This window comes from Eschrichtius robustus, chromosome 10 (assembly GCF_028021215.1).
Source record: "Eschrichtius robustus isolate mEscRob2 chromosome 10, mEscRob2.pri, whole genome shotgun sequence".
NCBI classification, from domain to species: Eukaryota; Metazoa; Chordata; class Mammalia; order Artiodactyla; family Eschrichtiidae; genus Eschrichtius; species Eschrichtius robustus.
The window spans coordinates 24,669,769-24,679,108 of NC_090833.1; the positions used below are offsets into that span (position 1 = coordinate 24,669,769).

The 9,340-nt window shown below is 40.7% G+C and overlaps 1 pseudogene; it reads right to left on the reverse strand.

The window, feature by feature from the left end:
• Positions 1 to 732: 732 nt before the first annotated feature.
• On the reverse strand, positions 733 to 1,073 carry LOC137770913 (large ribosomal subunit protein eL42-like; annotated as a pseudogene).
• Between the last annotated feature and the right edge of the window lie 8,267 nt (positions 1,074 to 9,340).

A 9,340-nucleotide genomic window follows, 5' to 3' on the forward strand; every position in this document is an offset into this window, starting at 1 on the left:
GTGGACATTTAGGCTGCTTCCAGGTCTTGGCTATTGTAAATAGTGCTGCTATGAAAATTGGGGTGCATGTGTCAGAGTTTTCTCTGGATATATGCCCAGGAGTGGGATTGCTGGATCACATGGTAACTCTATTTTTAGTTTTTTAAGGAACCTCCATACTGTTTTCCATAGTGCCTGCACCAATTTACATTCCTGACAACAATGTAGGAGGGTTCTTTTTTCTCCTTACTCATTTTGATTTCTCTACCTGGAGTTCCTTAGGCAGATAAACACTAGAGTTCTCACAGTCTACTACAGTAGGTCAGGGCTGTGTTTTTTTTTTTTCAGGGAATTTGTCCATTTCATCCAAGTTGGTGAATTTATTGGCATAGTTCATAATATTTTCTTATTCTTCTAATGTTAGTAGATCTGGTGATGTCCCCTCTTTCATTCTTGGTGTTGGTAATTTGTGCCTTCACTTTCTTGATCAGTCTGAGTAGAGGTTTATCAGTTGTCTTTTTTTTTTCAAAGAAACAGCTTTTGGTTTCATTGCTTTTCTTTCTTTGTTTTTCTGGTTTTATTTCATAGATTTCTGCTCATATTTTTATGTCCTTATGTTTGCTCTGACTTTATATTGCCTTTCTTTTTCTAGTTTCTTAAGGTGAATTCTTGTTAGAGCATTGATTTGAGACCATTCTTCTTAATATAAACTTTTTTTTTTGAAGTTAACATAACCTCAAGATTTTATTTCCTTTATAATAAAACAAAAGTTGAAGCCCAGAACAGGATGATTTGGCCTTTTCTCTTGTTGTCTCTTCCCAGTTCATAACGCATGCATCTATTAATAGCTGGCATTCTTTTAGATGTATAATAGGGCTTAAGCATTCAAGCCTTAGCACAGTTTTCTTTGTAGTTTTAGCCTTTGCTGGAAAATCTGCTTAGCTTGCTCACCATAGCCACTCTACTTCCTGTGGTAACACTGCTTTCCCGGGACAGGCCAGAATCCTTGCCCTTCTTGTACCGTGTCATTTTATGGGGTTGTGCTAGTCACACTTCTTATAGAAAGTCTAGTGGGTCTTAGGAATGTTTACCATGTTTACTGGGGTACTAACACTATAAATTTTGAATGCTTTGAATTTCCCTGTAAATACTGATTTATCTATATCCCACAACTTTTCATGTGTTTTCATTTTCAATTCAAGTTTTTATTATTTATCATTTGACTTTGAGTGATTTAGAAGTGTGGGACATTTTCCAAATATCTTTCTATTCTTGATTTCTAATTTAATTATATTGTGAATTCAAAGCATTAATTCAAAGTATTGAGAACATACTTTGTACAATTTCAGTTTTTTAAACTTTGTTGAGATTTGACTTATGACCCAGTATATTGTTGGTGACTATTTCATATTTACATATGACTAACTTATAGCCAGCCCTTCGTATCCACGGTTCTTCTGTATCCAAGGTTCCACATCCATGGATTCAACCAATCAGGGATTGTGTAGTACTCTAGTATTTACTTTTGAAAAAAAATCCGCATATGAGTGGATCTGCACAGTTCAAACCTGTGTTTTTCAGTGGTCCCCTGTACTTGAAAAGAATGCGTATTCTGCTGTTTGTTGACTAGAGTTCTCTATAAATATCAATTAGGTCAAGTTGGTTTATAGTGTTGTTCAGGTCTTCTATGTCCTTACTAATTTCTTTCGGCTTCTTTTATTACTGAGAGGGTCGTTGATGTGTCTGACTATAGTCATGGAACTGTCTGTTTCTCTTCTGAGTTCTAGCTGTTTTTGCTTCATGCTGTTTTGAAGCTCCAATCTTAGGTGTATATACATTTAGGATTCTTATATCTTGTTGTTGTTGAATTGTCCCCTTTATCATTATGTAATGACTCTCTTTATCTCTGGTAATATTCCTGTTCTGAAGTCTACTTTGTCTAGTACTCATAAGGGCACTCAGCTCTCTGATTAGTGTTTGCATGGTCTGTCTTTTTGCATCATTTTAACCTTTTACTTATTTATGTCTTTATATTGAAGGTGAGTTTCCTGTAGACAGCATAATGTGTTGTCTTGCTTTTTTATCCAATCTGACAGTCTCTGCCTTCTAATTGGGGTGTGTAGATTACTTACATTTTTACTATTGATATGGTTACATTTAAATCTACCATCTGGCTAGTCATTTTCTATTTGTTCCATCTGTTCTTTCTTCCTTTCCCTTCTCTTTGCTAACCTGCTTGTGGATTATTTTTTATGATTCTGTTTTCTCTTCACTCTTGTTTTATTTGTTAAACCTCTTTTTTCTAATAAAAATTTATGTTATTTAATATTCATCTTTATCACATTTTTGAATAGTCATCTTCAAATTATATTATACCAGTTCATGTATAGAGTAAGAACTTTTCCTTCCCCCCATTTTTTATACTATTGTTATATACTTAGGGGCTGTATTATTTCAAATTAATTTAAATTTCTTAAGTAATTTATGATTATATCCTTTGAGTAAAAATATTAAAATATTTCACATAAAGTCCCCTTGACCATCCCTTCCTTGGAGGTAAACAATGTCACCAGTTTGTTATGCATCCTTCCAAACCTCTGCTATGTATTTATATATGTGTGTGTGTGTGTGTATGTGTATGTATAGGTGTATGTGTGTATATATATATATATATATATATATATATACACACATACTTAGAATATGTACAGTTTTTTTTTTTGCATAAGAGATATACTATGCATACCATTCTGTAGCATGCTTCTTTTACTCAACAATATGTCTTGTCAGTCTACCAATATTAGGATTTTTGGATCTGCCTCATTCTTTTGAAGTGCTGCACAGTATTCTATTAAATGGATTTCTCAGAGTTTTATTATTATTATTTTTTTAGTTGATGGACATTTTTTTCCCGATTATTCATTATGGTAAATAAGGCCCCAGTGAATATCCTTCTGTATGCCTTATTGTGGACATTTGAAAATGCTTTTCTAGAGTACGTACCTAGAAGTGGAATGACATTTCTCATAGAACCCTCCAGAAAGACATAAAGGGGAGAGGAGAGGCAGAAATTAACCCTAGAAGGTTTTAAGGTTGCAGTGGGGCTAGTTGGGGTGGTAATGGGGGTGGGGTGGTAGGTGTGTCGGGGATGTCATAGAGGATTTAAAGCCTTGGAAACCCTTTGGAGAATTTAGTACAGTAATGGTCTCATCTTTGGAACTCAGGGACTTCTCAGGGAACATGGATTGGTTACTATTTTCATGCCTTGGGTATAAAGAAGCAACTTTTTTATTCATCAGAGTTAGAAAAGAGAAGGGTGTGGCTCATTTTGGTGGTCTATCAAATGGGTTAAATAAGTTGCCCCAAGTCACATGGCTGTCACAGAGGAATGAGCGACAGTCCAGTGGGCTTATGAAAGTTACTAAATTTAGAGATTGTTTGGTTGGATACATTCACTGTTCACATGGGAAGCAAGGCCTGGAGAGGGAAAGAGACCTGCTCAAGGTTTCATAGTAAGTCAGTGATACTGCTGACATATTTCAGGCCAGCTGTAAGAGGCAGAAAAGCAGAAATAGGAAGGAGATAGCTTAGTCCAGCTGAGGGGGAGTGGTGGGGGGTGGCCGAGGAGACAGAGAAGCAAACAACACTTCCACCTACTCTGCCCCCTGCAGCCCACTCTCTTCCTTTCTCCAGATTTTTGTGGACTTCTTTCTTCAGCAACATCAAAGAAGTCCAAAAAGGAAAACTAAACAATCCAAATTATAAGATAGAGAAAAAACCCATGTCCATGTAAATGTTACCATTCTGCAGCAAAACAAACATGGTAGACATAATGAGGCTTTGGTTTGGGTCTGCGATGTGGAAGATGGGCATAAATAGTCGCTAAACCAACTAGTGGAGCCGCAGTAATTCTGTCCTGGAGGGTAGAGCGAGGGGTACACTACCCAAATGCAGCTATTCAAAAAGTGGTCTAGATTCCCTTGCAATAATCATTAATTTCAGGCAACAAAACAAAATAAAATAAAACCACAAAGGGAGGGGTGGGTCATTAAAACAAAATAGCTGGGCACTCAAAAGACTTCTCACAGCTGGAAAGTTGTGGAGGATGGATTTCAAACTGTCACCAGGTGCTTGCCTACTTTTACAGTAGAGGTCCTCAAACTGACCTGCCCTTAAGCTGACTAAGGATGCCCTTTGAGAAGTGCAGCATCTTGAGATGCTGTCTTTAGAGTTATTGGGGACAGAATATTCTTCAGGTTTGGAAATGCTTGAGGGGAAGTCCCCTAGAGTAGTCTTTCTGTCTTGGGATACTTGGGATGCCTTTTAAAAAACCAGATTCCTGAACTTCCCTGCCCCAAGTCCAGTACTGGATCTGTGGGTGGGTCCAGAATCTGCATATTAAACAGTCACCCAGATGATTCTTATGCCTGCCTGCTGACATTTGGCCCAGGATGGGCTTGCCCAATCATTCTGCAGTGATAATGGTACTGTCTTTTTGAAGACCTGCATTAATTATGTCGAACCCCTTTGGTAATTTCACATGGTTTGATCTATCTAGTATCTTTGTTTCCTTTAAATTTCAACTGAGCTCTAGACAGTGAGTTTTCTGGATCTTTGTTTGGACACACAGGGTGAAGAGAATTTTTCAGGATGTGAATGTTAACTGACAAGTGATCTAGGACAGTGGTTTCCATATGGATAAGTTTGGAAACATTTCAGGGGGCAACTTAGAATTCTCATTTCTATTTGGAGCCATGAAGTTCAAAGGTATATTTTATGAGGTAGCAGGTCTTCAGGTTTTAAAGGTAGTTACATTGTTATTTGTGTTCCAGACCTAATCCCTTTTTCAGAATCTCTACAAACACACTGGGAGGGGTTTTCTCCCCATATTGCAGATAAGTATTTAAGATGTAAACCTCTTCTGGAATGAGGCAGGAAAATCAGCTCTTTAATCAGTCAACACAAAACTCCCAGTAGTGAATTGAGAGGGCCAGGATCACAGACATAATAATTGGGAGAATTAAGCTTTGAATGTATGTCTTTTGGAAGCATCCTGGTGCTGTAAAAAAGAGTATGAATTAAATTCAACTTTGATCCTAAATTAGGATTGCTAGTTACTAGTTAGTTATGCGACCCTGGTCCAATCAAGTAATCTCCTAGAGCTATCTGCATCTCTGAAACAAAGAGAATTACATTTTGCTGAGCTGGTGGGGTTGGGGCTTCTGCTGTTTTCGGAGAAGGTGTGTGAGACCCTCAATGCAGTGCAGTGCATGCCCATAGGTGGTGCTAAGTAATGGTTATGATTAGTGAATTCCAGGCTGAAGTTTTTTTTCCACAGATGCACAGCAGCCTCTCAGGTCTCCCAGCCTTTTAGACCAGCTGCAACTCTTCCCCTCCTCCCCACACCATCCCCTTCACATGTACAACTGCCCTGGGGCATTTATCCTCCAGGGGATAATTCTCCATGAAGCTGGCATATCTGTCATGGGCACCAGTAGGTGCCAGCAAAGGCTAAGCTTTCAGAAGGGCTGCTTCATTTGATTTTTATCATTCTTCCATCCCCCCAGTGTGACTCATGAAAGCCCAGACGTCCTTTCCTTTCATCCGGAGTGATCTCTGTCTTTCACAGCCTTTCTTGCTTGCTATTCTGAGCCTGGGAGAAAATGCTCAGGGTTACACTGTCAAATATCAATGAAGAAAGACCTCCTATTTTGGGGCTCCTTGTAACAAAACTAATAAACACCAGTGTAGGGACTTCCCTGGTGGCTCAGTGGTTAAGAATCCACCTGCCAGTGCAGGGGACACGGGTTTGAGCCCTGGTCCAGGAAGATCCCACATGCCGCGGAGCAACTAAGCCCGTGAGCCACAACTACTGAGCCTGCGCTCTACAGCCCGCGAGCCACAACTACTGAGCCCACGAGCCACAACTACTGAAGCCCGTGCACCGAGAGCCCATGCTCTGCAACAAGAGAAGCCACCGCAATGAGAAGCCCGCCCACCGCAACGGAGAGTAGCCCCTGCTCGCCGCAGCTAGAGAAAGCCTGCATGCAGCAAAGAAGACCCAACGCAGCCAAAAATAAATAAATAAATAAATTTATAAAAAAATAAATAAACACCAGTGCTACATTTGGGCAGCACTTTACAGTCTGCAGTGTACTTTCATATCCATTAGCTCATTTAATAGTTGCAAACTTCTGGCAAGGTAGTGTGATGGTTAAGGGTTAGGCTCTGGGGTTCAGATTGCCTTTAAATTCCCAACTTGACCTCTTCTCAGCTGAATCATCTTGGGCAAGGAACTTAGCATCTCTGAACGCTGTAGATTTAAGTGGAAAGTACTCAGAACATGGTAATAAGTGCCCAATAATTGTTAACTATTACTTCTGTCATGCCCATTTTACCACATGACCTCAAGTTTTTCTGTAACCTCACCACTGGTCTGTAATCTAATGGGTCAAACTTCACTTTTTTCACTTTTCCTCTTATCTCCCTGCCTCCATACCCTCCTCAGCTTTGCTCCCCCCTCACACATAGCCTACAGTGAACTTTCCTTTTTCTTTTTTATAAATTTTATTTATTTATTTATTTTTGGCTGCATTGGGTCTTCATTGCTACGTGTGGGCTTTCTCTAGTTGCATCGAGCAGGGGCTGCTCTTCATTCTGGTGTGCGGGCTTCTCATTGCGGTGGCTTCTCTTGTTGCGGAGCATGGGCTCTAGGTGCGCGGGCTTCAGTAGTTGTGGCTTGCGGGCTCTAGAGCGCAGGCTCAGTAGTTGTGGCGCACGGGCTTTGTTGCTCCGCGGCATGTGGGATCTTCCCGGACCAGGGCTCGAACCCATGTCCCCTGCATTGGCAGGAGGATTCTTAACTACTGTGCCACCAGGGAAGCCCAATTTTCCTTTTTCTGTTCAGCACAGGTGATCTCAGGCCTTTGCATGGGCTATCCTCTCTGTCCTGAGCCCACATCCTGAATCCTGGTAAATGCCTACTCATCCTTCAGGTAGACTGACTCTCTTTTATCCCCAGGCTCCCAGGTTGCTTTCTGCACACCTTGATTATAACAAGACTGAGATTGTCTCTTTTCCTAATTTATCTATTCATTAGACTGAGTGCTCCCTGGGGAAAGGGATCATATCTTCTCACTTGTGTAACTCCTGTCCCTGATATCTGTGACATGCCAAATAGATGTCGGTTTGAATGAACAAGTGTTATAGAATTCATCAATCTACCTAAAATTATCTTAGATGAGCATTCAAGTTATTGAGCCCAGAGGCTGTGGAGCCAGTCCTGAAACCTAGGCTCCAGCTTCTAGTCCCCAGGCTCTCTGGGCACCCCCCAGGCTGCCTCTCACTGTGGTCTCCTGACCTTGCTGTGTAATTTTTCCAACCAAGCTGGACACAGAAAGAAAAAAAAAACTCATCATCTGAAAGCACTAGACTTCATATTTACAGGCCCAGTAGAGGTTTCCAGATGACAGCAAGCAGCCAGCGTGCAAAGGCCTGCTTTTAATGTATCAGAAAAGACAAAATTATAGTGTGTCCGCCTTTCATGTGCTGTCTGTTTCGTCTTGCTGAATAAAAGGGAAACTCTGTCTCCAGGCTGATTTTCATTTACAAAAACAGACTAAATTCTAACCCTTAAATTATCAAAAGTGCCATATACTTGACAAGCAGCTAAGCAGAGAGCAGAAACTACCAGGTTAGTAATTAAACAGAGGTTAAGTCAAATTAACAGAGACAGACATTCTTGTCTGGCAGTCAGAACAGAGGCCTGGAGAGCCCTGGATCTGGCCCTGGTACCTGCATGTGTCAGAGTGAAGTCTTGATGTGCAACCATGGTTGCCAAGGAGAGACCACATGGGCTCCCTCCACCCCACCTCTGACTTCCTGGAGAGTCTTCTAGTGTGAGAACCGGGGATGTGTTCCTGTTGAGAGATGGGATCGGGGGAGGGTAGGCCTGAAAGGAGTCAGGAGGAGGCTGAGGGGACCCAGCTTTCCTCCATTTTCAGAATTTGTTTCCAAATAACATAAGGGACCATGGAAGAGTTTTTTCAATATAAAATTATTGTAGCTTAGGATTTCTTATAAGTACTTCAATATAAATTATTCATTTACTCAAAAAATATTGAGTGCTCACAACCATGGACCAAGCTAAGTCCTAGCCTTGGGTTGCTGACATGCTGGTAGAGGAAGGCAGACAATAAACAAGCAAATAAATGCATAGCATTTCAGGTGGCTCTAAGTGACATGGGCATAACTATAGTAAAGGAGGAGGATAGGGAGATCAGGAGTAGGAGAGAAGGGAGTGGGGGAGAAGGGGAAGATGGAGTTGCTATTTATATTAGGCAGTCAGGAGAGGCTTTTCTGATAAGGTGATATTTGAGCAGAAATCTACAAGGGGAAGAGAATTTCCGGCAGAAAGAACAGCAAGTGTAAAGGTCTTGAGTTGGAGGCGTGCTTAGCAAGTTTGAGGAAAAGCAAGGATCCCAGTGTGGCCAGATCGTGGCAAGCAATGAGGGGGTGGTAGGAGATGAGGTTTGAAAAAGATTAAGGGCTAGATCATGTAGGCATTCTAAGAACACTGGCTTTTATTCCGAGTTAAAAATGAAGGCTTTGAAGGGTTTTGAGCAGATCTTACATGATTTACAAGGGTCACTTTGGGTTGCTGTGTTGAGAGGAGAATGTAGGGAGATGAGAATAAACAGGAAAGGGAGACACAATTGTGGTTTAGGTCAGGCGGTGGTAAAAAGTGGTTGGATTCAGAATAACTTCTCAAAGTAGATCTTGTAGGATTTGCTGATAGTTTGGATCTAGGATGTTAAAGCAAGAAAGGATTCAAGGATAACTTCAAGGATTTTGGCCTGATCAAGAGGAATGATGGAATTCTTTTTTAATGAGATGGAAGACTGTAGGAAGAATAGGTCAGGGAGATGGAGTACAAATCAAGAATTTGTATTTGGATATGATAATTCTGAGATGCATATTATACCACTATAACAAGTATTGCGAAGAAGCACAGCTCTGGGAATCAATTGGAATGCAATTTTAATTTTGTTTCCTAATGTCCCTTTAACATGTATTCAGTTGGAGGAGCAGTTTTCCCTGCCATTGGGTGAAAACTCTGGCAGGCACCATGATTTTTCTGGTCACTCTAAGTCCCATGGTTCTCTTTAAGTAGGAAACCAGACACTTGATTCAGAAACAAGAATGTCCAGTTCAGTTTGTTACTTAATACTTACATCTTCATTAAAAGGTCATGTTTATTCTGCTTCCAACTTCCTCTACTTTAGCAGGTCAGTTACCCCCACTGGGGAAGAAGTTATGGCTGGCTTTTTTCCCTTTCTTGCTTATCATCTCATTAGCTATG